The 27,787-nt window shown below is 39.3% G+C and overlaps 1 long non-coding RNA gene across 1 annotated transcript in view; it reads right to left on the bottom strand.

Moving 5' to 3' along the window:
- Window positions 1-27,787, bottom strand: part of LOC144340797 (uncharacterized) — a 129,375-nt gene that overhangs the window by 19,087 nt on the left and 82,501 nt on the right. The gene's annotated exons all lie outside the window — the stretch shown is intronic.

Raw genomic sequence — 27,787 nt, 5'->3', positions numbered from 1 at the left:
TTACAAACTTTAGAGACTCTGAGCTGCTTTTTTTCCTTAAGTTTCAGCAAAGTTGAGCCTTAAAAATAAGATTTAAAAATCACAATTGTTCCTCAACTCCACCTTCAATTTGAATATACTGTTTTGTTTGTTCATTCGTTCATTTGTTTGTTTTAGAGACAAGGTCTCACTCCGTCACCTAGGCTGGGCAAGGTGGCTCACACCTGTAATCTTGGTGCTCTAGAAAAACCAAGGCAGGAGGATTGCTTGAGCCCAGGAGTTCAAGACCAACCTAGGCTTCAAGACCAACACCGGCTGGTATGATCATGGTTCGCCGCAGTTTCAAACCCCTGGGCTCAATTAGTCCTTTCACCTCAGCTTCCTAAGGAACTGGAACTACAGGTGGATGCCACCACACCCAGCTAATTTTTGTATTTTTTGTAGAGATGGGGTGCTGCCATGTTGCCTAGGCTGGTCTTGAACTACTGAGCTCAAGCGATCCGCCCACCCCGGCCTCCCAAATTGCTGAGATTATAGGCGTGAGCCAACGCATCCAGTATCTTTTTTTAATTTTTATTTTTAGTACAGACGAGGTCTCTCTATGTTGCCCAGGTTGGTGGCAAACTTTTGGGCTCAAGCAATCCTGCTGCCTCAGTCTCCTGTGTAGTTAGGAAGGACAACAGGCATGCACCACTGCACCCAGCTAATTTTCCTTTTTCTTTTTTCTTTTTTTTTTTTTTGGTAGAAACAAGGTCCCACTATGTTGCCTAGGTTGGTCATGAACTCTTGGTCCCAAGAATCCTCCCACTTTGGCCTCCTAAGGCACTGAGATTACAGGCATAAGCCACCTTGCTCAGCCTTTCACTAAGTCTTTATAGCTGAATCATGGTATTCATTTTTCTAATAATAACATGAAACTCAGTACTAGAAACATCCAGAATACTCTTCATTGGTTTTTGATTGAGTGGATAAACCACATTTAGCATAAAAAGAGAGTTGTGAATGAAAAGGCTGTCACTCTGGTAGTATGCAGAAAGTTACTGCTTAGTGGATGGACCCTTTTGCTATCATAGACTACTTTAAGAATCTGATAAAAGCTATAAACCTAAAGAAGAAAACAAGCAACAGGAACACCAAAAATACCACAAAACTTCTAATAGCTCTTTTAAGCCCTTAAACATGATCCAATTTAAGAACCTAGGGTTGTGCATTCTCTTGCAATGAAAGGAAACCAGTAACTTGGAAAAGACTTAAGTGAACTCTACAAGGAGAGAAGATAGTAATGTAATAGAAAGAGATTTTAGCTTTGAATCAAGTAACTAAGAGTTCCAGTTTTGCCATGAATTCTCTTTGTCAAGTTATTTAAAAGATTTTAGGAAAACCAAGAGATGTTAGGTCTCTTTTAATCCTGAATTTCTGTCATTCTGACTGATCTATTTCTACTTCATAAAGTTATGATATTGGTGCTATGGACTGAATGTTTGTGTCCTCCTAATATTCATATGGTGAATCTCTAATCACCAGTATGCCTATACTGAGATATGCAGCATCTAAGGAAATAATTAAGCTTAAATGAAGTAATAAGTTTCAGGCCCTGATTCAATAGGTTTAGGTCTTTAAGAAGAAACACTGAAGAGCTTGCTCTCTCTCACATGTGCTCTCTCCCCCCCTCCCTCTCTCTCTATCCCTGAATGTGCTATGGTTTGAATGTATCTCCCCAAAATTCATGTATTAGAAACTTGATCCCCAATGCAGCAATGTTGAGAGGTATCATCTTTGGGAGGTGATTGGGTTATGAGGGCTTTGCCCTCATGAATGGATTAATCTATCCATGGATTAAGGTTTAATGGATTATTAAGGGAGTAGGTTAGTGATCGTGACAGTGGGTTTGTTTTAAAGGCCAGTTTGGCTGCCTCTCATGAGCACTTTCCCTGTGTGATACCCTGCACTGCTTCAGAACTCTGCAGAGAGTCCCCTACCAGCAAAAAGGCCCTCACCATATGTAGCACGTAGACTTTGACTTCCCAGTCTCCACAACTGTAAAAAATAAACTTATTTTCTTTATAAATTATCCTCTCTCTGATATTCAGTTATAACAACAGAAAACAAACTAAGACACACAAAGAAGAGATCATGTGAGCACACAGTGAGAAGGCAGCCTTATACAAGCTAGGAAAGAAGTCTTCACTAGAGACTAAATTTGCTGGCACCTTGATCTTGAACTTCTCTGCCTCTAGGACTGCAAGAAATAAGTTTGTGTTGTTTAAGCCACCCAATATGTTTTATTTTGTTGTGGCAGCCCAAGCTGGTAGCTAGATTAAATAATCGCTATGGTTCTACTACCATTTCTATTTACATAATGTCATGAATCTATAATTAATCCTATTTGGGGGCAAGGCATTAGAAAAACCAACTATAGACAGGCATCCTTTGCATCTTTTGTAAAATGATTCCTTGGTGTATTGCACATTAGTTTGTCTGTATTTGGTAGACTTTACTATCTCTTAATGTGCTCTTACCAATGAGAAAATAGTATGTGCTAGATTAGTTAAAGATAATAATTTAAGGGAGAAAGATTCATCATTTAAAACGCCTTTCAACATGTTGCTATTACACATTGTTCTAAACATAACAATATAAATCACTGTAACTCCTTGGTATTTGTGAACTAAAGGTTGAAGAGCAGAAGAGAAGTATTCTTGTGTGAGTAGTTAGGGCTAGATTAAGATATTCTAATGCCCTAAATCAAGTCAAATATGATAGACTGGTATAAAGATTATTTTTACAGAATATGCACCAATAAAATGAACAAGCTTAACAGATATTGTTTTTTGAGGGTTTTCTTTTCTAGACAGTCTGGTAAGCATCTTAAATTTTTTTAATTTTCGCATTATAAGGTATTACATCTAAAAATAAAGATTTTTTTAAATTATAAAACTACTTAAAACACATCCTTTACGACAACAACTTTAGTCATAAAATGTCTTTAAAAATTCATATATTTTCTCTGCTGTATATTTTTTAAACTCTAGGCATGAAACTTTCATTTAAAATGTCCAATCCAATAATAAAAACTATCCAGCTTCCCCCAAAAAAGCAGCAAACCTGAAATATGTGTCAATGAAAAGAGTCAAACTCTGTAAAATATTTGAAGAGACTTATTCTGAGCCAAATATGAGTGACCAATGGCCTGTGATACAGCCCCAAGCGATCCTGAGAATATGTGGCCAAGGTGGTCAGACTACAACTTGGTTTTACACATTTTAGGGAGACACAAAACATCAATCAACGCATGTAAGATGTAAGATGTATGATATACACTTGTTTAGTCTGGAAAGGCAGGACAACTCCAAGTGGGGGGCTCCAGGTCATGGGTAGATTCAAAGACATTCTGATTGGCAATTGGTTGAAAGAGTTAAGTTATTGTCTAAAAACCTAGAATCAATAGAAGGGAATGTCTGGACTAAGATAAGGGGTTCTGGAGACCAAGGTTCTCATTATGAAGAAGAAGAAGCTTCCAGATAAAAGACTTCAGAGAAAATCCATTGTAAATGTTTCTTATCAGGGTAGATTCTCTGCTGGATCAGGGAAATGTATATTTCCTGTAAAATGTAAATATTTTATTTACATTTAGTGAATGTACATTTCCCTGATCTAGGAGAGAGTATACATTTCCTGAATGTAGATTCAGAATGAAGATTTTCCCCATAAGAGATAGCTTTGCAGAACTATTGCACGATATGGCAAAGAAATATAATTTGGGTAAAATGCTTTGATTTCTTTCAGGACCTGCTACCTATCACATGATGCTATGTTAGAGTCAGGTGGAATTTGGTATCCCATTGCTACAAAGAGTCTACTTTGTCAGTCTAAAGATCTGTTTTAATGTTAATGGTGGCCAGCTGTGCCTGAACTCCAACAGAGGGGAGGGAATAATGAGGCATGTTCACCCCCGCTGCCTTCCCATCATGGCTTGAATTAGTTTTTCAGGTTAACTTTGGAATGCCCTTAGCCAAGGGAAGGGTCCATCAGTTGGTTGGGGCTTAGAATTTTATTTTTGGTTTACCTATGTCTATATGCCTGGGTATTCACTATATCACTCAAAATAAAACATTTTGTTTATCAAAAAAACATTTTGTTTATAGTTTATCACTGATAATTTTATAGTGTCTATTGTCTTACATGAATATAAGAAAAAGAACATAATTTCTACACTAATTATAAAATCAGATTTATAAGAATAAATATAAAAATTATGCCAAATATTCCATTACTTAAGAGTTGTAACTAACTGTGTACAAAAATAATTTTTGAGAAAAGTAAAAAGGGACACATAGTACTTACGGTCTAGTGGCAGAAAACACACATTAAGTTTGTTGGTAAGATTCACAAAATGTTAACTGTGTTCACATATGCAATTTTATTCACAAGTATTCATTACAATTTACTTTTTTTAAGAAAAATCAGTTTAGACTTTATCTTGTACTACTACAATAGTTCCATTACACATTATATGATGTATAAATTTATATTTGCTGTATCCAGTCTTTTTTATAGTCTATGTTGATCTAAACCCAATTATTAGAGATAGAAAGAAAAAACAGGTATTTTTTTACTCTCACACACCACTTAACACATTTCTGAGACTAGATTCTTCTGCAGACACCAATGAGTATCTTATAATTTAATTCGATTCTAATAGTATCTACCTGCAGATAGTGTCAGATACCAAATGCTAAAGGCTCAGTCTCAAAAGACTGTTTCCCAATTCAGACACCAATTGCAAGCCTCATATTGTGAATCTGTTCTCCTGACCAACCAGCTATAAATTGGGGTCCCCACAACCTCCTGCTTAGGTTTAATTAATTTGCTAGAACATCTCATGGAACTCAAGGAAATATTTTATTTACATTTACTCATTCATTACAAAGGATAATTTAAAGGATACAAATAAACAGGCAGATGAAGAAATCCATAGGGCAAGATTTGAAAGGGTCCTGAGTGCAGGAGCTTCTGACCCCATGGGGTTGGGAGGTGCCACTCTCCTGGTAACTGGATATGTTCTTGTTTACCAACCTAGAAGTTCTCCAAACCCTATCCTTTGGGGTTTTTAAGGAGGCCTCACATCATAGACATGATGCCATCATTGGCCATTGGTGATCAACTCAACTTTTAGCCTCTTTTTCCTACCTGGAGGTTGGAAAGTGGAGCTGCAAATCCCAATCCTCTAATCATGTCTTGGTCTTTCTGGAGTCCAGCCTCCATCCTGAAGTTATCTAGCAGCCCCCAAACCCCAGTCATCTCATTAACATACTAAAGACTTTTCTCATTCCCAGTATTCCAAGGGTTTTAGGAGCTATGTGCTAAGAACCAGGAACTGAGACTGAATATATATCTCTTATTATATCACAGTATCACACCCAACATGCTCCCAAAGATAATTTTATATTGATTACAACAGTTAGAATGGATTACATTTTTTCAAAAATAATAAACAAATGAACACCAAATAAAACAAGTCTAACAAGAACCAAGAAAAGAAAAAAGAGAAAAGGAACAAAAAAAGTTGAGCTAACCCTAATGTTTGACAGGCATTTTTCAGAATATTATCTATTAAGGTATCTTGAACAAACTAATTTGTGTTGGCCTGGAGAACAGTTTGACAAAATACAGAGATATTTTCCAGAGATGGCTGTTTCTTACAAAAGTTCTGAATAAAAAACATCCACATAATATTCAATATATTTCTGTTAAGACATGTCTATCCAGACCTAACATTGTATGATTCACACACATAGATAAATCTCCAAGAATAAATATGTCTAACAATGTCCATCTTTCTTAATAAAATGGAAAAGGGCTCAAACTAGAAAAGGATTCTGAATGCCTTTAATGACATATGAAGTTTCTATAACATATAAACCTTTAACAAATAAATATGCCTACAATTCTTGGTGAGAGATACCAATGGCCTTACTCCTATAAAGCAGTGATAAGGGCTGGGTGCGGTGACTCATGCCTGTAATCCCAGCACCTTGGGAGGCCTAGGCGGGTGGATCACCTGAGGTCGGGAGTTTGAGACCGGCCTGACCAATGAGGAGAAACTCCATCTCTACTAAAAATACAAAATTAGCCATGTGTGGTGGCACATGCCTGTAATCCCAGCTACTAGGGAGGCTGAGGAGGAGAATCGCTTGAACCTGGGAGGCAGAGGTTGTGGTGAGCCAAGATCACACCATTGCACTCCAGCCTGGGCAACAAGAGCCAAACTCTGTCTCAAAAAAAAAAAAAAAAAAAAAAAAAAAAGCAGTGATACGGTTTGGCTATGTTCCACCCAAATGTCACCTTGAATTGTAATAATCCCCATATGTCAAAGGAGGGGTCAGGCAGAGATTACTAAATTATGGGGGTGGTTTCTGCCATACTGTTCTCATGGCATTGAATAAGTCTCATGAGATCTAATGGTTTTATAAATGGGAGTTTTCCTGCACAAGCTCTCTTGCCTGCCATCATGTAAGATGTGCCTTTGCTTCTCCTTTGCCTTCCACCATGATTGTGAGACCTCCCCAGCCATATGGAATTGTGAGTTCATTAAACTTCTTTTCTTTTATAAATTACCCAGTCTTGGGTATGTCTTTATTAGCATCATGGGAACAGACTTATAAAAGCAGCAAGCATATAACAACAATTAAGTATAATCCAAGGTTTTTGTTTTGTTTTGTTTTGTTTATTTTTTTGAGATAGAGTTTTGCTCTTGTTGCCCAGGCTGGAGTGCAAGGGCATGATCTCCACTTACCACAACATCCACCTCCCTGATTAGAGCAATCCCCCTGCCTCAGCCTCCCAAGTAGCTGGGATTACAGGCATGTGTCACCACACCCAGCTAATTTTGTATTTTTAGTAGAGACAGGGTTTCTCCATGTTGATCAGGCTGGTCTCAAACTCCTGACCTCAGGTGATCCACCTGCTTCGGTCTTCCAAAATGCTGGGATTATAGGCATGAGCTCAATCCAAGGTTTTATAAGTGAAATTTATATCCTTTCTAATGCCCTAACAATTTTAAGAACAAGGGTACTGAAAAGATATCCAAGTACCAGTAATAAAAGCTATCTTCTAATAACTACCATATTTCATAAAACCTATGATGCTACTGATTCTAAGCTACACCATTGTTTTATGTACAGCTAAGAAAATGAAAACAAATGAATTAATTGTAAGATGACATCAAGCATAAGATACATATAGTTTCTTTTATGTTAAAATGTAAACATAAAATGTGCATCTAAGAATCTATGAAATACTGCTATAAAGTTAATATTTATTGTTTAAAATTCATGACCTGCAGAAATCAGTTAAAAGACAAGAAAGCAAGGGTCTAGAATCACAAAATATGACTAAATGTGAAAGAAACCTATGGCTTAATTGATGATTCTAAATCACTGAAGAGACTATGTTAACTGAAGAAATATATTCTGTCATCCTGAAAGAGGTGACATAACAAAATTATGTCCATGTGTCTGCAATATTGTTGGCACAGTTTTAGGATTAAATAGAACTATGTCCCACTGGAATATTAGATTCCCAAAGCACCAGGTTCATGTAAGTAAATTCCCCTGAAACTGTGAATCTATTAAGAAACTTAAATCTGCATATTATCAAGGAGAAAAATGAAGTTACAATATTGAAAGGATACCAGAAGACTATTAAGTCTAATTTGCAGACACTAAAAATTACCCTTACAAAAAGTACATGGTGTGTGTGCATGCATGTGTATTACATACGAAAGTCAGTCTGAGTCTTCATTCATTTACGGAAATAGATGTCAGCAGAACTGAAAGCGTTCTGGCAGCAAAAGGTCTCCCTTGGATGTTTTCTTAGCTTCAAGTAGTTAATTCAACTCTCTCAAACCATATGGCTTCCTGGATTCTATGAAGGAGAATCTAATATTTACAAAATATTACAGGACTTTGGAGTCAGAAGAAGAAATAAATTTTGGGATCAAGGAAGTTGTATATTAGCAGGATTGTTTTTATTATTTTCACTGCAAGTTTTGGAAGGAAAAAAAATAGTCCTAGAATCTGCACTAATCACTGACACTGATCATAAACATAGGACCACCCACGAACAGCCAGAATATGTTTATTTTTATTATAATTGTTTTTGTGTGTGCCGGGGGGAGGAGGAAGGAGTGTGAATGGTTTAGGTAAAGGGTGGGAGTGGAAATGTTTATTAAAAAACATAAATAAATTTTGTTCTTAAGTAACTTCCTCTGAATGAATCTGACTAATCTTGCCAGTGTTTTCTTGGCTTCCACGCAATCTTTATCAAACCAGGAAGTAGGTCAGCCAGACCTGGGGCAAGACAAGACAATTGGTTGGTATGTAAATAGCTAAAAGCTTTCTCCTATAAATCAGTAGGGGATTTGTAAAATTTCTATACTTAAAATGTTCCTAGTCATCTCAGAGGCTCTCCCCACCTTTTCATCTTCCTTCACCCTAAATTCACTGACACAATTATGTATGCACACAAATTAAGAGGTAGAAATATTCAGAAAAGTCAATTTAATAAGAAAGCAGAGATTTTTAACACTACAGAACATGTCTACTACGTAGATAAAGCTAAACAGAGGAGAAATACCATTACATTAAATACAACATAAAGATTCTTTGTTAAAAATATGATTTCTCCTAGATTGATCCTAAGAGCTATCATTTATGAATAGAAAGTTTTAGTTACAGGAGAATATGATTGCATATGTCTCAGAATAAAGTAGCAACTCTTAGAGGTGTGGTCTATAGACTCCTTAGTCCATACTATCCTTGAACAATCTATAATTAGACATTGAGGGTTTTGACACCTGGCTCAGAGTCTTGCATCTTTCCATAACTCTTGCCCACCTTTTAGAAGGTTTCAGGGGCTGTGTAGATACCCCATTCAGTGATTTTCAGTTCAATGATTTTCAGTTCTACTCCATTCAGTCACCATCCACCCCTTTCCAAGTCCACCTTTATCATCATTCAGCACCGTCCCATCTCCTAAAGTTTAACCCAGTCTTTCACCTGACTCTTAGATCAACAATTCTCTCCTGTCTTAGCTTATGCCACATTACACTCTCACTTCATGTAGGCCTAGTCCCATATCCCTCTATTTTATTTTACTCAACCAGTCTTCTTTTGAGTTTTCTTTCTTCTCCATCATATATTCTCATTGTCTAGTGATAATTATTCCTATCTTAGCTTATGCCACATTACACTCACTTCATGTAGGCCTAGTCTCATATTCCTCTATTTTATTTCACTTAACTAGTCTTCTTTTCAGTTTTCTTTCTTCTCCATCATATATTCTCATTGTCTAGTGATAATTATTCCTAATATTTTGAAAAATAAGAACATTAAAATGTTCTAACTTGAATAGAAATCTTACTTTTTATATAACTATATATAAAAACTACTATATATATAAACATTTTTCTAGCTTTATTGAGATATAATTGATAAAAACTGTATATATTATGGTGTACAATATGTTTTGATGTATGTATACATTGTGAAATGCTTACCACAATAAAACTAATTAACATGTCTATCATCTCACATAGTTTTGTGTGTGTGTAGTGAGAACATTTAAAATCTACTTTTAGCAATGTTCAAGTATACAGTACTTTATCATTAGCTAAATGCTGTACAATAGACTTACAGAATGTATTCATCCTGTCTAACTGAAACTTTTATTTTTGTAATTTTAAAATCTTGTTAAAATACCACTTACTTTAAAGTCTACATTGTATTCTACTAATTTTATAGTTTTAAGTTTCACAGTTGGGTTTTAATCCATCAGGAGTTCACCTTCGTAAAAGTGGAGTAGGAGTGAAAACTCGAGGACCTCAGATCCGAGAAGCATCAGGGAGTGCCGTTGGCGTGGATTATGCAGGTGAGCTAAGGACATGAGACTTCCCTACTGTCTGCAGCCGGGCACTATACACCCAGCCCTTACTTCCCAGGCAGGAAACCATAGGCCTACTCTCAGAAGAAGTTACACTAGATGGATTTTGGACTCCAGACAGCAGAGGAAAGGGGTAAAGAGCTGCAGGAAGAGGTAAAAGTATTTGTCAAAATAGAAGGAATAAGTGAATCTCTACATACTAAATAGTAAGATTCCCAGCTAATCCCCTTGTTCAGAACAAATATACACCCTCTAAACAAGAGATTGGAACCTTCTTTCCTCAAGACAATAGACGGCACTAGGGAGAAGTTTTCCAGATACAATGAAGTAGTGGTAAATACTATAAAGAAAATAACTTTGAGAGGCCAAGGCAGACGGATCACCTGAGTTCGGGAGTTTGAGACCAGTCTGATCAACATGGAAAAACACCGTCTCTACTAAAAATACAAAAAAAAGTGGCAGGGTGTGGTGATACATGCCTGTAATCTCAGCTACTCAGGAGGCTGAGGCAGGAGAATCGCTTGAACCTGGGAGGTGGCAGTTGCAGTGAGCTGAGATGGCATCACTGCACTCCAGCCTGGGCAACAAGAGCAAAACTCCATCTCAAAAAAAAAAAAGAAAAAGAAAAAGAAAACAGCATATGAACTGGGGTAGATTATTTTATTTGGAAAGGCCAGTGGTGGCCTCAATGATTAGGTGACATCTGAGCAGATACTTGAAACAAGTGGGAAAGCCATGAGGGTGATATTGTTTGGATCTGTGTCTCTGCCCAATCTCATGTCAAATTGTAATCCCCAATGTTGGAGATGGGTCCTGGTGGGAGGTGATTGGACCTTGGGGGTGGTTTCTCATGAGTAGTTTTTTTTTACATGTCTTTGATTTTATTTTGAGAGAGCTAATATTAATATGCCTTACATAATTATAAGCAAAAGTACATGCATTCCCTCTTTCCATCCCTGCTCTGAGTTTTACTGCAAAGTTTTCCTGAGTTGACAGACAACAAAGAGTGCTATGCTCAAACTATTTTTTTTATGATTATGGACTGGCTTCCCCATGTGGAAAGAAAGATGATTGATGGAATTTCCTGATAATATACTTCCATCTCCAAGACCCAAAAGAGAAATCCTCTTCTCTAATTTCAATAAAACTCCAAAAGGAAAGCTTCTGGTTGGCCTAGCTGTGATCACATGTTCATCCTTGGCTTAATTACTGTGGCTAGAGGAATGAATGAGTCACTCTGACAGGCCAGGTCCAGCTCAGGTGCCCTTCCCAGCCCTGAGGAGAAAGTGCTATGATGGATAGCTTAGCAGGAAGAGGAGGAGAGACAAGGCATACAAAAAAATACAAGCATCTAATATAAATGACATACAAAACCTTTGACAATCTGATGACCACCTACTTCTCCAGCCCTTATCTTGTTCCACTCATTAATTTGAACTTTGTGTTCCAGAAATGACCAGAGTAGTTCAGAGTATGACCTTTGAGGTTAGCATATCTAGGTTTGCATTAGAAATTTACAATTTACTCATTACATTACCTTGAATAATTTTTTAACCTCTCTAGTGCTTGTTTCTTAATTTCTTAAATATGATAAATAATAGAACTAAAGGAAATGATGCAAGTAAAACATGTGGCATAGGGTGGCAAGTGTGAGATTTTAGGAAGTTTATAAACAGCACCCCTCTTTTCCTCCTCCATGTTTGTTTAATTTAGAGATACACCCAGCAATCAGGAGAATGAAAATACCTTTAAAACCTGTCAGGTCATGCCTTTCTGCTCAAAACTGTGCAGGGGTTTCTCATCTCACACAGAAAAAAAAGTCAAAGTCATTATAGGCCCACAAGGCCCTGTAATCATCTTCACCACTCCCCAAATCTCAGTTACCTTTTATCCTCATCCCCTGTGATTTTCTCCTTCATGACATTATACAGCCACACTAGCCTCATTACCTTGCATCAAACATTTAGAAAAGCTCTCACCTCAGGTCCTTTGCCCTTGCTTTTCCCACTGCCAAAAAGACTCTAGGCTCATGCATGTACCTGGCTACTCCCCACTGAGGGAAGGAAATAGACATAATCTTTGCCCTCATTGAGCTGACAGTCTAGAAGGGAGATGGGCGTTAAATGCATAAACAAACAAGACCGATAAGACTATAATACGAAATGTCTATACTCTCGGAGAAAATAATAGGATGGAAGTACTGAATTCTGAATGGTGGACAAGGGCAGGGCCTCACAAGGAAACATCATGAAAGTAAGAGTGGTATGAAAATAACATAGGCAGCTCACGTCTGTAATCCCAGCACTTTGGGAGGCTGAGGTGGGCAGATAACAAGGTCAGAAAGTCGAGACCATCTTGGCTAACATGGTGAAACCCCGTCTCTACTAAAAACACAAAAAAATTAGCCGGGTATAGTGGCATTTGCCTGTTGTCCCAGCTACTTGGGAGACTGAGGCAGGAGAATTGCTTGAACCCGGGAGGTTGAGGTTGCAGTGAGCCAGGATCACACCAATGCACTCCAGCCTGGATGACAGAGTGAGACTCTGTCTCAAAAAAAGAAAAAAAAAAAGAAAAAAGAAAATAACATAATTGGAAAGTATAGACCATGTCCAAGACCCATTATCTAACCTATCAGAGATAGAATGATAATGAACAGTCACCTGAGAGTCAGGCAGGGAAGAAGTCAGCCTGTGGAATGTTCAGACGCACCCAGTCACTGGTAGATTGGAGGTCAAGAACAGGAAATTCAGTGTATGTGGGAATCCAATTAAAAGGGAACTAGTCTAGTAAGATCAGAGCATAACCAAAAATGAGACTGATTCAGTGCTTTATTGAGAACTAATCGATGGGCCTTCTTACAAACAATCTTTCTTAGAGAAAATTGTTCTTGGAACAAAATGGGGCTCGCTCTTTACCTCTCCACTAAAATGCAAATAAGTAAGGATAACATTATTTGAGGGGTAATCTTGGCTCTTTTCAAAATAATTTTTTATTTTAAATAATTGTACACTCAGAGAAAGTCACAAAAAAACAGTATGCAGAGTCCTCTGTGCCCTTTGCCTAACTCCTCCTAATACTGACATTGTGTGTAAACGTCATATGATATCAAAACCAGGAAACTGGCATTGGCACAATATTGCTAACTTGACCACAGACCTTATCCAGATTTCACATGCAGTCATTTGTGTGTGTCTGTGCGTGTGTGTGTGTATGTGTATACTCCAATGCAATTTGATAGTATATTCAGATTCATGTAGCCACCATCACAATCAAGATACAAAACTGTTTCATCATCATAAAGAAACTCCTCGCACTCCTCTTACGTAGTCAGTCACCCTCCCACCCCAATCCTGATCCCTGGCAACCACTAATCTGTTCCTTACATTTACAGTTTTGTCATTTTTAAGAATCCTATACTAGGAAACTTTTTGAGATTGGCTTTTTTTTTTTTTCCGGAGATTCATCCAAGTTATTCATGTATCAATAGTTCATTCTTTTTAAATTGTTGAGTGGTTCTCCATTATATGGATGTACCAATGTTGGCATAACCATGCACACACTGAAAGACATTTCAGTTGTTTCCACTCTATTTTTACCTTTAAAATTTGCAAACTTCAGGTCTTTCACATTTACAAAGAACTTTTAATCTACCTCAGTAGTGATTGGTATGGACGGAGAGTTGTGGAGCAAGGTGAATGCAGTTGGAGGTGACAGCAGGTAGATCATGAAAGCTGCTACCATTTATAATGAGTATCACATAGGCTGTCACTCTGTGTAAACATGACTTTGTAAGGGTGACTTTTCAAATTATCTGAACACGAATTAACTGATAGCTTAATTCTAAATTGGGTCAAGTCTTAGGTGGCTGTCGGAGGAGGGAACCAGAGATGGTGAGCATGAGGCAAAGAGGGTTGGTCTACTGGAAATGTTACATAAGCATAAAGAGGAGGGATGACGGGGGAAATGGTGTGGGAATGAGTAGAACATACCTTTCCTGTGGTTCTGAAACAGGAAAGATGAGCACATATGCATCACTTCCATTTCCCATTTCCCTCAAATCATCACTGGCTGGGCTGCCACTCTCATCTCAGTACCACGCCTGCCCCTTTGTGCCTGCACTTTATGCCTCATAATAAACATTCGATTACCAATTTTACAAAGTTATATATAGAAAGAAGACAAAAAAATGGCAATGTTCTGTGTTAGAACAAATTCAGAAGAGTTTGTTTGTTTGTTTGTTTGTTTGTTTTGAGACAGAGTCTCGTTCTGTGGCCCAGGCTGGAGTGCAGTGGCACGATCTCAGCTCACTGCAACCTTTGGCTCACTGCAAACTCTGCCTCCTGGATTCAAGGGATTCTCCCGCCTCAGCCTCCAGCCCAGCCTGAATGTGTTCTTTTTTAAATCAACTAAGTTTGTATGTATTTGAAGTTAGCTTTAGTCCACTTTGGGTAAAGAATTTACCCTATCTTAACATCAGTTACTATACCTGTCAAGCAGAAGAATCACTTTCTCTTCCTGAAGACAATAAAACAGGTAAAAATAAAACTCCTTGAACTGCTACTTTTCTTATTTCATTAAAATAGTATTCTGCCAAAATATTCTATGAAAAAGAGAAAGTCCCTAGGTGAACAAATATAAATTTTAGATACAGTCTCTGCTCTCAGTGGGCTCACAATTTAACTGTAGAAAGCCAGAGTTGAATGTATAAAACATAAAATATATACAAATGGAATTATTCTAGCAATTAAAAATAAATATTTCTGCCGGAAACGGTGGCTCACTCCTGTAATCCCAGCACTTTAGGAGGTCAAGGTAGGCTGATCACCTGAGTTCAAGAATTTGAGAGCAGCCTGGAGAACATGATGAAACCCTGTCTCTACTAAAATACAAAAAAATTAGCTGAGCATGATGGCACTCGCCTGTAATCCCAGCTACTTGTGGAGCCGAGGCAGGAAAATTGCTTAAACCTGAGATTATGCCACTGCACTCCAGCCTGGGTGACAGAGTGAGACTCTGTCTCAAAAAAAAAAGGAAGAAAATAAAATAAATAAATAAATATTTCTTGGTTCCTTGACATCCTCTTCCTCATTCTACCTTAGTTGGCCATTCTCACGGTCATCACTGAAACAGAACCATCACACTATTAAATCACACATCCTGCTCTGTGACCATTTCCTCTTATCCTTCCATATTGCTTGCTGAAACTCCTTGTGGGATCATGCCTGGGCATGATCCTCTCCAGTCCTTTACATGTCTGCTGTGTCTCTCTTCTTTCTTTTTCTTTTTCTTTTTTTTTTTTTTGAGATGGAGTCTCACTCTGTTGCCAGGCTGAAGTGCAGTGGTGCACTCTCAGCTCACTGTAACCTCCACCTCCCAGGTTCAAACGATTCTTCTGCCTCAGCCTCCTGAGTAGCTGGAACTACAGGTGCACGCCACCACACACAGCTAATTTTTGTATTTTTAGTACAGACGGGGTTTCACCATGTTCAGGATGGTCTCGATCTCTTGACCTTGTGATCCGCCTGCCTCGGCCTCCCAAAGTGCTGGGATTACAGGCATGAGCCACCGTGCCTGGCCTGTGTCTCTCTTTTCTTTAGCTCCCTTCAGTCATTTGTTCTCTTCCTTTCCAGAATAATGACAATGTGCTATCCCCTCAATAGTTCTTTTGCCAAAACTTTCAAGTCCCTTGTCACTCTCCTTATCTCTTTTTTTATGGTAAAATCTCTGGAAGAAACTATCTACTTTCTCAATGCTTTCTTCACATTTTCTCCACAATTTCTTCATACTTTCTGTATACTCATGCACCAGAATTTAAGTGAAAAAGTCACACAAGAGAGAAAGCTGGTACCTTTTTTTTTTTAAGATACTTTTGTTTGGTTTTGTTTTTTAGAGATGAAATTTCACTATGTTGCCCAAGGTGGCCTCAAACTCCTGGCCTCAAGCAATTCTCCTGCCTTGGCCTCCCAGAGTATTGGGATTGCAGTCAAGGGTCACTGTGCCTGGCTTGGTACCCTTATGATTACTAAGTTCAAATATGCCTTCAGTACTCCTAGTAATCCCACTGTGCTTCTCTGGGCAACTCCTCCTCTCCTTTCCAAGAAGGCTTTTTCACACCCTGTCTCTCCTCAAACTTCTGCCCTTGCCCCATTCTTAACTCTTGCTCCCTGAAAATGACCTATCTGTAACTTCATAGAGAAAATGGAAGCAGCAGAGATGGACGCCAGCATGTTCCTCCTGTCATACCTAGAAAATGTTCCTGCTCCTGGACCCATGACAACCACCTTCCCTCCTGTTTCAGAAAATGTGTCCCTCCTCCTATTCAAGGCCTAGCCTCAACCTGGGCTCCTAGTCTCTTTTGAACCCAACGCCACCCATTGCACCTTCTTTCTCTGGTCTCTTTACTACTTCCCCTCTAATCAGTCCTTCCCATCAGCACTTAAACATGCGTGTTTATCTCAGAACGCAGAGTTCCTCCCTTAATCTCACTTCCTCCTTCAGTTACCATTATCCCTCCTTCCTTCCCTAGTTTACCATGAAAAAATAAAAAGCTGTTTGCTACAATGACTATAGTTTATGCCCCATAGCTATCCACTAGTGCCATCCTCCCTGCCTATCCCTTTTCTAGTAAATGACCACACCCTCTACTACAGAAATGAACACATGCCCCAAGCCTAACCAATCATGGTCATTCTCTGACCTCAGAAATTGGTGATTGGTCCTGCAAACTTTTTAACTCCACAGAAATCACTCGGAGTTTTTCAAAGAGAGGAATTAATCCAGAGAGGTTTTTCTACAAGTTTGGAAGGTCAAAAGAGCAAAAAGGAAATTAACAACTGCAGAAAGCAGTCATTATTCCCTAGGGTTGGAGACACCAAAGAAAAAGGGTGAGGATAGTGACGTAGGAACTCACTGGAGTGGGTCCTGTAGACCTGGTACTCCAAGCTGTAGCAGGAAGCTCTCCACATGTGGCTTATGGATAACTGAGAAGACTTGGCGGAGCAGATGTTTGGACAGCCCAGGAGCTGCAGCCAAGCAACTACACTTCCAACTGTATAGAGGTTGAAGCCTGGCAGTTGCTGGTTCCTCTAAGGAGCATAATAGAGGAGATGCTCATGAAGCAGTCTTATTGTCTAGGGTCAATACCCGAGGTTCACAGTCTGGCGCCAAGAAGATTAAGGACGTGGACACACACAAGGAGTGAGTTTAGGAGCAGAGATTTAATAGGCAAAAGAAAGAGAAAGGAGGCCAGGTATGGTGGCTCACACCTATAATCCCAGAACTTTGGGAGACTGAGGCGGACCAGCCTGTACAACATGGTGAAACTGTCTCTACTAAAAATACAAAAATTAGCCGGGTGTATGGCATGCATCTGTAATCCTAGCTACTCGGGAGACTGAGGCACAAGAATCACTTGAACTCAGGAGGTGGAGGTTGCAGTGAGCCAAGAGCGTGCCATTTCACTTCAGCCTGGGCAACAGAGTGAGACTCTGTCAAAAAAAAGAAAAGAAAAAGAAAAAAACAGAGAAAGAGAGAGAGAGAGAGAGACAGAGGGAGGGAGGGAGAGAGAAAGGAGAACAGTTCTCTCTCTTGCGACAGAGAGGTGTGCCTGAATGGGAATTCTGCTCAAAGTGGAGTGCACCAGATTGTACAGACAGATTTGAGGAGTGGGTGTCTGCTTTACATAGGGCCCAAAGATTGGTTGGATCAGGTGTGACATTTACATAGCACACAGGGAAGCTAGGGGCCCCACCCTAATTTTATTATGCAAATGAAGTCTTTGCCTGGCCCGCACGCTGTTGCCTGCTCCTTACTGCACACGTGGCTGGCAAAGAGAAGGGAAGATGGAGCCGCCATTTTGAACATGCCTAATCCCAGCTAGCCTTCTCCTGTTGGCACAATTGCCGGCATTCATCAGTGCAAGCTTCCAGCTTGCTTGTCTGTGTTTGCAGCTCCATTTTACAGGCTGCTCTTTGTTAGAAAAGAAAATGATTTGGGGGTTGGTTTTCATTAAAAGGAAACCCTTACGGGGGACTCCCATACCCTCACTATCTGCCTAAGTAACTTTTTCTTAACGTATATTACTAAAAGTTCAGAAAGAATATGGAAACTAGAGTTACATTTATGTTGCTGCTGGAGTAATAAGGTAGGAACTGAAAAATGAGGAAGGAATTCCTTCCTGCCCACCTCTTCCCTGCTAATCCTCCGCTACTGTTTCCCATTGATAAAACCTAATAAGAAACTAAATTACAAAGGAGTCTGAGAAATATTAGCTGAGTCCCAACCCCAGCATCACACAGCAGAGTATAAAAGTTGAAACTTACAAATGGGTCAATAGGTAAAATCCTGGTATATGATCCAAGCTGGATTTCACTTGGAAGTCCAGATCAATAGGAATCTTTTTCTCCTCTCAACCCATACTGTGGTGAGGATTGATCGAAGTCCAGGCAGCCATGTCCCAAGCACAAGAAAAACCCTGACCAAAGACAACACCAGAAATAAACAGGAGTAAGAGTCATAGCACTATCATTGCCCAGCTTCTAAGACTCTGACATTCCAAGGAAAAAGGAATGGGATCTCCAACAATATCTGCCCAGGGGTAGAGGAAATTTTTTTTTTTTTTTTTTTTTTTTTGAGATGTAGTCCTGTTGCCCAGGCTGGAGTGCAGTGTTGCGATCACTGCTCACTGCAAGCTCTGCCTCCCAGGTTCAGACCATTCTCCTGCCTCAGCCTCCCTAGTAGCTGGAACCACAGGTGCCCACGACCACACCCGGCTAATTTTTTGTATTTTTAGTAGAGACGGGGTTTCACCGTGTTAGCCAGGATGGTCTCAATCTCCTGACCTCGTGAACCGCCTGCCTCGGCCTCTCAAAGTGCTGGGATTACTGGCGTGAGCTACCGCATCCGGCCAGGGGAGAGGGATTTTAAAGGATTTTTTTCTTTAACTGGCTCAGGTTTGAGCATTGAAAGTAGGATCTTTTCATGACAAATGTTATGTTTTGTCAATAAGTACATGTTTAGTGTAACAGTTACTCCAACATTTTTGAAGAGGAGTTTGGAGAAGGAAAAACCAGGAGAAGAGGCAGAGAAGCTTTTGCCAGAGAGTCAAAGGAGATCAGAACAATGTCCCAGAAGTCAAAGGCAGAGAGAATTTCAAGAACTGTGCAGTAACCTTCATTGCCATCAAATAAATTACCTAGAGTGAATGATTAGGATGATGACTTGTTAGTCGCCCCAGGTTAAACGTTTGTAACTAATGATTCATTTTATAAATACCCCCACACCCAAGAAATCCTTTCAATAATTTGTTTCTAAATTCCTGATTAAGATTGAGGGCAAGATTCCTGATTTATAGTTTACAGAATTTATTTTAGTCTTCTTTATAAAAAATCAAGTAATTAAAGCAGTAGTATCTAATAGATGACAGATTCATGCTAATGCCCAGAAAATGCACAGAAAACAATAATATGGCTTAGCTCCTTTTCTGAAGGAACCTATGGGTCAGTCAGGGAGAACCTTCTGATTTAAATAGAGGAACTCTGGATCTTCTGCCAACTTCAGGAGAAAGTCGTGACTTTTATCATCTACCACAGATGTATTGGAACAATTCTTTTAACTATCAGAAAACACTAGGTCATATTTCACACCTGTGTATTACTTTTATATTGCTACCATAACAAAATACAACAAAGTTTGGTGGCTTAAATAGAATTTTTTTTTTTTTTTTTTTTTTTTTACAGTTCTGGAAGTCAGAATTTCAGGATCAAGGTGTTGGCAGGTTTGGTGTTTTCTGAGGCCCCTCTTCTTGGCTGGTGGCTGGCTGCCTCCTCACTGTGTGCTCCGTGTTGTTATTGTTGTTGTTTGACAGGGAGTCTCGCCCTGTTGCTCAGACTGGAGTGCAGTGGTTCAATCTCAGCTCGCTGCAACCTCCGCCCCGCAGGTTCAAGCGACTCCCCTGCCTCAGCGTCCTGAGTAGCTGGGATTACAGGCTGCCACCACCACACCCAGCTAATTTTTGTACTTTTAGTAGAGACGGAGTTTCACCATATTGGTCAGGCTGGTTTCGAACTCCTGACCTCAAGTGATCCACTCACAGGGGCCTCACGTGGTTTTCCTCTGTGCTCATATGTGTCAGCGTCGTAATCTCCTCTTTTTATAAGGACCCCAACCGTATTGGATTAGGACCCACCCTAATGACTTTATTTATCTTCATTACTTCTTTAAAGGCCCAATCTCTGTTTCGTTATTGTTTTTGTTTTTTATTTTGTTTTGTTTTGTTTTTTCTTTTTCTTTTTTTTTTTTTTTTTTTTTGAGATGTAGTTTCACTCTTTCACCCAGGCAGGAATGCAATGGTGCATTCTCGGCTCACTGCAACCTCCGCCTCCCAGGTTCAAGCGATTCTCCTGCCTCAGCCTCCTGAGTAGCTGGGATTACAAGTGTGTGCCACCACACCCAGCTAATTTTTGTGTTTTCAGTAGAGATGGGGTTTCGCTATGTTGGCCAGGCTGATCTTGAACTCCTGACCTCAGGTGAGCCACCCACCTCGGCCTCCCAACGTGCTGGGATTACAGGCGTGAGTCACTGCACCAGGCCTAAAGGCCCAATCTTTGAAAACAGTCACATTCTGAAGTTCTGGGGGTTAGGTCTACAATATATGAATTTGGAGGGGGGAAGCATATTTCAACCCATCACACTCTGAAAATCAATTCCACACAATGTAATGATTTATGCAGCCAAGTTAGTATGATCCATAAAAAGTGGTGGATATTCTACATGGATGAAATTGTTTTCTAATTCACCAGACAACTTATTTTTAAAGAAATTGGAAAAAGATCACATTATTTCAAGCCAAACCATTTCCAAACTTACCTAGGAAGAAATGTCATCTACCTAATAAATATTACCACTTACAATGGAACACTTTCAACTTTCAGTCAAACTGCATATTGGCATGAGTTTCTGGGCTTAGGTCAGTTCCTCTGCTTTACATGGCAACAGTTGGCTATGATATGTGCTGTCCTCATTCTAACTCAGGGTCTTTAAAGAAAAGTCCTTGAATGTATATACTATTTACTTTTTACAGCCTTCATGGCAACAGGATTTGGTATCTTCCCTCATTTAAAAAGCTCTTGTCCACGCCCCTCACCAGGTCCTCTAGGAGAAAAACATTTTCCACATATTCTGCTTATGTTTCTTAGTAGCTGATTATACCTATATGTTTGTTTCCAAAATACTGCCCGTTACAACTTGCATAACTTGGAAACAACCATATCATTATGCAAAAGTCTATATTTACATGAAAATTTGTCTACTTTTCCTGCAGGCGTCAAGTTGCAGTGACCTGCCCTTCTGAACCATTCATAGGTTTTGGAAGGGCAGAGCACACACTTACGCATCATTGCCTTGGCTGAAGAACTAGCTGGTCTTAATGCTCCCCAGGGGGAATTGTGTGTCTTCTATTAGAAGGCAGGGAGGGAAATCCTACATCTCTTACTCCAAGAAATTCCTTAGGAGAACTGGGTGATGCTGTAACCTGCCACATGGGATAATATCCTGCCTAGAAACAGTGAAAGTCAAACAATAGTGTAAACAAAAATCTTCTTTATTAATGGCAAATCATTACACTAATTAACATCAAAAGTGAATGAGTAGGCCGGGCGTGGTGGCTCACGCCTGTAATCCCAGCACTTTGGGAGGCCGAGGTGGGCGGATCACCTGAGGTCAGGAGTTTGAGACCACCCTGGCCAACATGGCAAAACCCAGTCTCTACTAAAAATACAAAAAAATTAGCCAGGCGTGGTGGCAGGCGCCTGTAATCCCAGCTACTCGGGAGGCTGATGCAAGAGAATCACTTGAACCCGGGAGGCAGAGGTTGCAGTGAGCAGAGATCGTGCCACTGCACTCCAACCTGGGTGACAGAGCAAGACTCTGTCTTAAATAAATAAATAAATAAATAGAAAAGTGATCAAGTATGTAAAAATTAACTCCAAATCTAAGAAATCTATCCTAATGTCTAACTAAAGTGATAAATTTAGTATTTTAGAATTTTGACCTAGAAAAAGTGTTTTTCCTTCAGAGGAACTAAGAGGTACCCTTTTTCCTGGTAATGCAAACTATATTTTTTCAATCATGATGCCCTGGCTGGCAGGTAAACCCCAGAGTGTTTACGAGTATGCCCAAACACTGATTCTTTCCGCCCTCAGGTTAGCTGGAACCCAGGATAAATAATTTTTCCTATGTTCCTTAAAATAATTACATTATTCTGTCTGTGTTGTGATATAATAAGAAGAAGCCTTGTTGTAACTAATCATATTTTCCTTTTTATTTTCTTGTATATCAGGAAGCTTTGAAACAACTGTAAAGTTCAACTACATATAATATCATAAAATGTGTGTATTTTTAATTTTCTTTTCTCCCTTTTCTCTGATTTTCTGTTTTGGTATTCTTGGACATGTTTTGTGCGTATAAATCAAATCCTTTCGAAAAATAATTAAGACAAAAATTTCTGTTAGCAATATTAGAAAAGTTAAAATATTAAATGTAATCGTACAAACATTTCACTACCTGCTTGTTTAAAGTTAAAATATTAAATATAATCGTACAAACATTGCACAAATAAAAGTGATGGTCATCCTAACAAGAGAAGTGACCTTTCATGAAAGTCCTAAAGTAGACTGCAGTTAAAGACATGCTTTCAAATCGAATTCACAATTGTCTCTTCCACGTGGTCATTCACTACATTGTTCAAAAAATGTATATTTAGCCGGGTGCAGGTGGCTCACGCCTATAATCCCAGGATTTTAGGAGGCCGAGGCAGGTGGATCACTTGAGGTCAGGAATTCGAGACCAGCCTGGCCAACATGGTGAAACCCTGTCTCTACTAAAAATACAAAAATTAATTTGGCGTGGTAGTGCACGCTTGTAATCCCAGCTACTCAGGAGGCTGAGGCAGGAGACTCGCTTGAGCCTGGGAGGCAGAGGTTGTAGGTTGCAGTAAGGTAATTAGCACTATGTAGATGCAGTGAGCCAAGATCGCATCACTGCACTCCAGCCTGGGTGACAGAGTGAGACTCTGACTCAAAAAAAAGAAAAAAAAAAAAAGTATATTTAGTGAGTCTTCCATAAGTCAAAAATATTCAGTTGATATGTGAAATGCATTATTGAATGCAATCACATAGTTAATATGTAATGGTACACTGCAGCAGAGGGGATGGCCATATAGGTAGCTCTTAAGATGAAAAACTTGAAATCCATAATTCAGTCTCTTTAAAAATAAGTCCGTCAATTTTATTATGCCTTCTAAGAATATCTATTTCGCACCACAGTTTATTACGGGTAGCATTACTAACCAAAGTCTTGATATCCAAGAAATAATGGTTAGAAATAGTTCTACCAGGGTCTAGAGTATTACAATTTTCCATGACTTCATTTCTCCTATTACTGGTGCCCCAAAATACTGGGACACTATTAAATTTGCCCAAATGCTATAAAATAGAATGAAAGAAAAACAGAAACATAACCAGCAATGTAAGTCATTGTTCATAGGAGCTGAATAAACCTCAAATGAAGAGAAGCCAAACTATTCCTGGTTTTGAGTTCATAAATGAACCACACACTGTAAGGTGGTGCAATAAAAAAGAAATATTCTGCTAATATATATTTTTAGTTTCTTAGAGACAGGGTCTCACTGTCATGCAAGCTGCAGTGCAGTAGTGCTATCCTAGCTCACCACAACCTCGAATTCCTCGGCTTAAGCGCTCCTTTCACCTTAGCCCCTTGAGTAGCTAAGACTACAGGTGCATGTCACAATGTCTGGTTAATTTTTCTTTTTTTTCTTTTTTTTTTTTTTTGTAGAAATAGAGTCTCACTATGTTGCCCAGGCTGGTCTCAAACTCCTGGCCTCAAATGATCCTTTCACCTTGGCTTCCCAAAGTACTGATATTATAGACATGAGCCTCCACACCCAGTCAGGTCCTTTTAATATGCCATAATATCTTAACCCCATCTCCAGGTAAGTGTGGCTCAACAATGTCTAAAATTTGACTTCAATCAGATTAGCATTCCCTTGGACAGTTAATATTTCTCTGGAAGAAGGAACAAGAGATTCTCCTTTACTTTGTTTCTCAACCAGTAGTTAAATAACTCTTTAAGCCTATAAGTTAAAGAGAAATGAAATGCAACTTTCCAATACATCCAGAAAGCATAATCACTCAAGAATGTTTTAAAAATAATAATAGAATTTTGAGCTCTTGACTTTTAAGCACTCTAGGAAATCATGTTTTTGTGAACTAGCTAAAAAGGCCCAACATTTCTGGGGGGGGGAAAAAAATCCCTTCCTGGATCCAAGAACTGTGGATAATATACAGGAAATGATTTTTTAAGACCTTAATTTCTAGTTTAATCAACAAAATCTAGTGATTAGTCATCAACAAATATTTCTATATGCACAAAGATATAAACCCTTTCTGGCGGCTTCAAAATCCAAAAGAAAGTGGAAAAATAAAATGTTTTTTGTTTTGTCTGTGTGGGTGTGAAGTCAGCATAATGATCCTTGACCAGTAACTAAGTCTGTAAAGATAATGAACAACCAAGTAGAAAAATATTCTCTAAAGCATAGCCATAATTGACAATTCTCTAAAACATAGCCATAATTGGCAATTTTACTCTAATCTTTTTTTGTTTTGAATGTTAAATATGTTTTCAAAAGTTCTGTAGACTGCAAGACAAAGTACCAGAAAGACTATCCCAAGATTTTCCTTATTTAATAAGGAAACAATTTTCTTATTTAACAGAAAACAAGAAGACAAAATGAATAGAACTGAACCTTTGTTACCAACCATGGGTTCCTAGGCTCTCAGGCAACGGAAATTGACAGGAGGCTGAGAAAGTTTCCCAGACAAGGCTTTGTTGGGGCTTATGCTTGAGCGCAAGGGATATAGCATAGGAGCAAGAGTTCCCTGGCTGGCTCCCGAAAGGCAGGTCTTTATGATGCTTTAAGAAGAATGACATGAAGAAACAAGAGGTATGCGAGTGTCATTACAGGTGCGGAGTGGAGCACAGAGTGTGCAGATGCAGTGAGAAATCATGTTAGTAGGTACATTACATAATCAATAAATGGCAGACAAAGCCCTCCCCAGGCAGGGATTTTAGTTGTAGAATGAGGTAGGGGTCAGAATTGGTCATTCCCCTGGTCTTGCCTGCACGTGGGTAATAGAGTTAACTTCCTTAGGTAAGATTTGGTGCAATGCTGCTTACCTTAGGTTCCTCACATAGTTTGCAAGGTCTTTAGTCTTTGAGTACGGCACCAGTGGGAGTGGTGGTTAGAGGGTATGTATGGGAAAACTTACCTGTTCCCGGAATTGGGGCTGAGGCCCGTTCCTCCTCTGTCTCACTTTTGTGCCCATTTTTGAATTAGTCTTTGTTGTGGTTGAATTGTAGCAATTGTGAGGGTTTGACAGATTTCTAGAAATATTAGTTACACTTCAATTTTTGGTTTTCCAAAGTTTTTATTTTTGTTTTTTTGTTTTTGGTTTTGGTTTTGAGGCAGAGTCTCGCTATGTCACCCAGACTGGGGTGCAATGGTGCAATCTTGGCTCACTGCAACCTCCGCCTCCTGGGTTCAAGCTATTCCGGTGCCTCAATCTCCTGAGTAGCTGGGACTACAGGCGCCCGTGACCACATCCGGCTAATTTTTGTATTTTTAATAGGGACAGGGTTTCACCATGTTGGCCAGCCTGGTCTCGAGCTCCTGACCTCAAGTGATCTGCCTGCCTCAGCCTCCCAAAGTGCTGGGATTACAGACATGAGCCACCACACCTGGCTACTTTATTATTTTTTATTTATAACAGATTTTATTTCATAGAGCAGTTTTCAGTTCACAGCAAAACTGAGTGGAAGGTACAGAGATTTTTCCATCTACCCACTGCCCACACCCAGGTATAACTCCCCTGTTAACAACATTCCCCACCAGAGTGGCATATTTGCTACAAACATATACATAAATATTTATTATAAATTTTCCAGACCCATAGAATGCACAACACCAAGTGTTAACCCTAATGTATACTATGGATTCTAGTGATAATGTGTCAATGTAGGTTCATCAATTGTTCAGATAGTTTTAAATCATAAAAGAAAAATAAAATTGTCTCAGACTCCCTCATTCATTTATCTGTTCAAGACATGACCCTCAAAATACACAGTCTATAAAGCAAAGAATGGTTTTGTAATAAGGTAATTAGCACTATGTAGATGCAGGTATTATGGGGGTAGAGAAGTATTGAAAGCAAAAGGCATGGAAAGGATGGGAAGAATTGAAAGAAAAAAGAAGGGTCACTGATGAGATTACTCCTTGCCTTTTGGGACAATTCAGCCCTGCCTAGGTCTTTCAAAAATACAACTAGTAGACAGACCAGAGAATCCTATCTGATGATTCAGCTATTATGCAATGACAATGATTCATTTCTCTTCAATCTATATTTTCTTTCTGGCTCTCTTTTCCATTTCTGTCACCTAGGCTGCCAACTGAATGTCAGTGCCTTCCAAATCTTTATCTTTTGCTCATACCTTTTTCTTGGTTACAGACTCCTTTACCTAACTGACAATGAACTAGTTTCACCTGGTTTTCTCAGAAGTTTCTCAAACTCAATATAGTCAAAGTCGAATTCATAGACTTCCCCCACCAATTTGATCATCCTTGTATTTCTATAATTCATTAATTAATATCCTAGTAGAGACTCATCTTATGTGATCTTTCTTCCTCCCCAGCAGCTTCTAATCTGTCCCACTATCCTGTTCTTGTGTAAATATTTCCTTTTATAAATACTTCCTAAACATTTCCTTCCCTCAGTTTCCACTGTCAAAGTACCATAGCACACTAATGTTTACAATTAATTTTTTATTCACTTCCTTTCTCTATTTTAAATTAAGAAATTGGCCAGGCGTGGTGGTTCATGCCTGTAATTCCAGCACTTTGGGAGGCCGAGGCGGGCAACTCACAAGGTCAAGAGATTGAGACCATCCTGGCCAACATAGTGAAACCCCGTCTCTACTAAAAATACAAAAATTATCCGGGCGTGGTGGCGTGTGCCTGTAATCTCAGCTACTGGGGAGGCTGAGGCAGGAGAATTGTTTGAACCTGGGAGGCGGAGGTTGCAGTGAGTCGGGATTGCGCCGCTGCACTCTAGCCTGGCGACAGAGTGAGACTCTGTCTCAAAAAAAAGAAAAAAGAAATCACCAGAAACTCTCCTGACTATCACTTATTTCACCTCTTGTTTAATGTTTAATTTTCTAACTTCATTCCCCACCATTCTATCCCTTAATTTTTTTTTTTCATTTCTTTTCTAATTTCTAGGCAAAAAGGATTGTCAGCTCCCCAGAAGTGCCAAACTTTGTCATGCCTCTCTGCAGGCATACAGCTTTTCCCTCTACCTGGAATGGCTTTTCCTCCGTCTTTGCCACACCTCATGCCCTGCCTTTTCCACTGGGCTTTCTTAGTCATGCTTAAAGACAGCTTTTTCACTTTCTCCTTGAGTCCTTTCCACACCTTTACGCTTTCCCCTAGGCAGAGTGATTAGTAATTCCCTTTTCCTTGGGGACGAGCCAGAAGTATGAGTAGGAAAATCCCTTCTCTTTGGATGGAGACAGAAAAGTCAAGAGAGAAGGACGGAATATGAAGCTCAACAAATCCAATGTGATGGATTCATTTGCATCCGTTTTTCTGTTCAGGACCGGGGACGGAGAAGTCCTCTGACTGTCGTTTTTCCGTGGTTGTCTGTTGCTGATCTCTCTGTGTTTCCCTCGGTCTTTTCTGAGGGACACATCATTTATTTAGAAACATTAATATTTATTGATTGGACAGAGTCAATTC

Source organism: Macaca mulatta, chromosome 1 (genome assembly GCF_049350105.2).
Source record: "Macaca mulatta isolate MMU2019108-1 chromosome 1, T2T-MMU8v2.0, whole genome shotgun sequence".
Taxonomy (NCBI): domain Eukaryota; kingdom Metazoa; phylum Chordata; class Mammalia; order Primates; family Cercopithecidae; genus Macaca; species Macaca mulatta.
The sequence above is the reverse complement of the archived record's forward strand: the minus strand, read 5'-3'. Positions and strand labels throughout refer to the sequence as shown.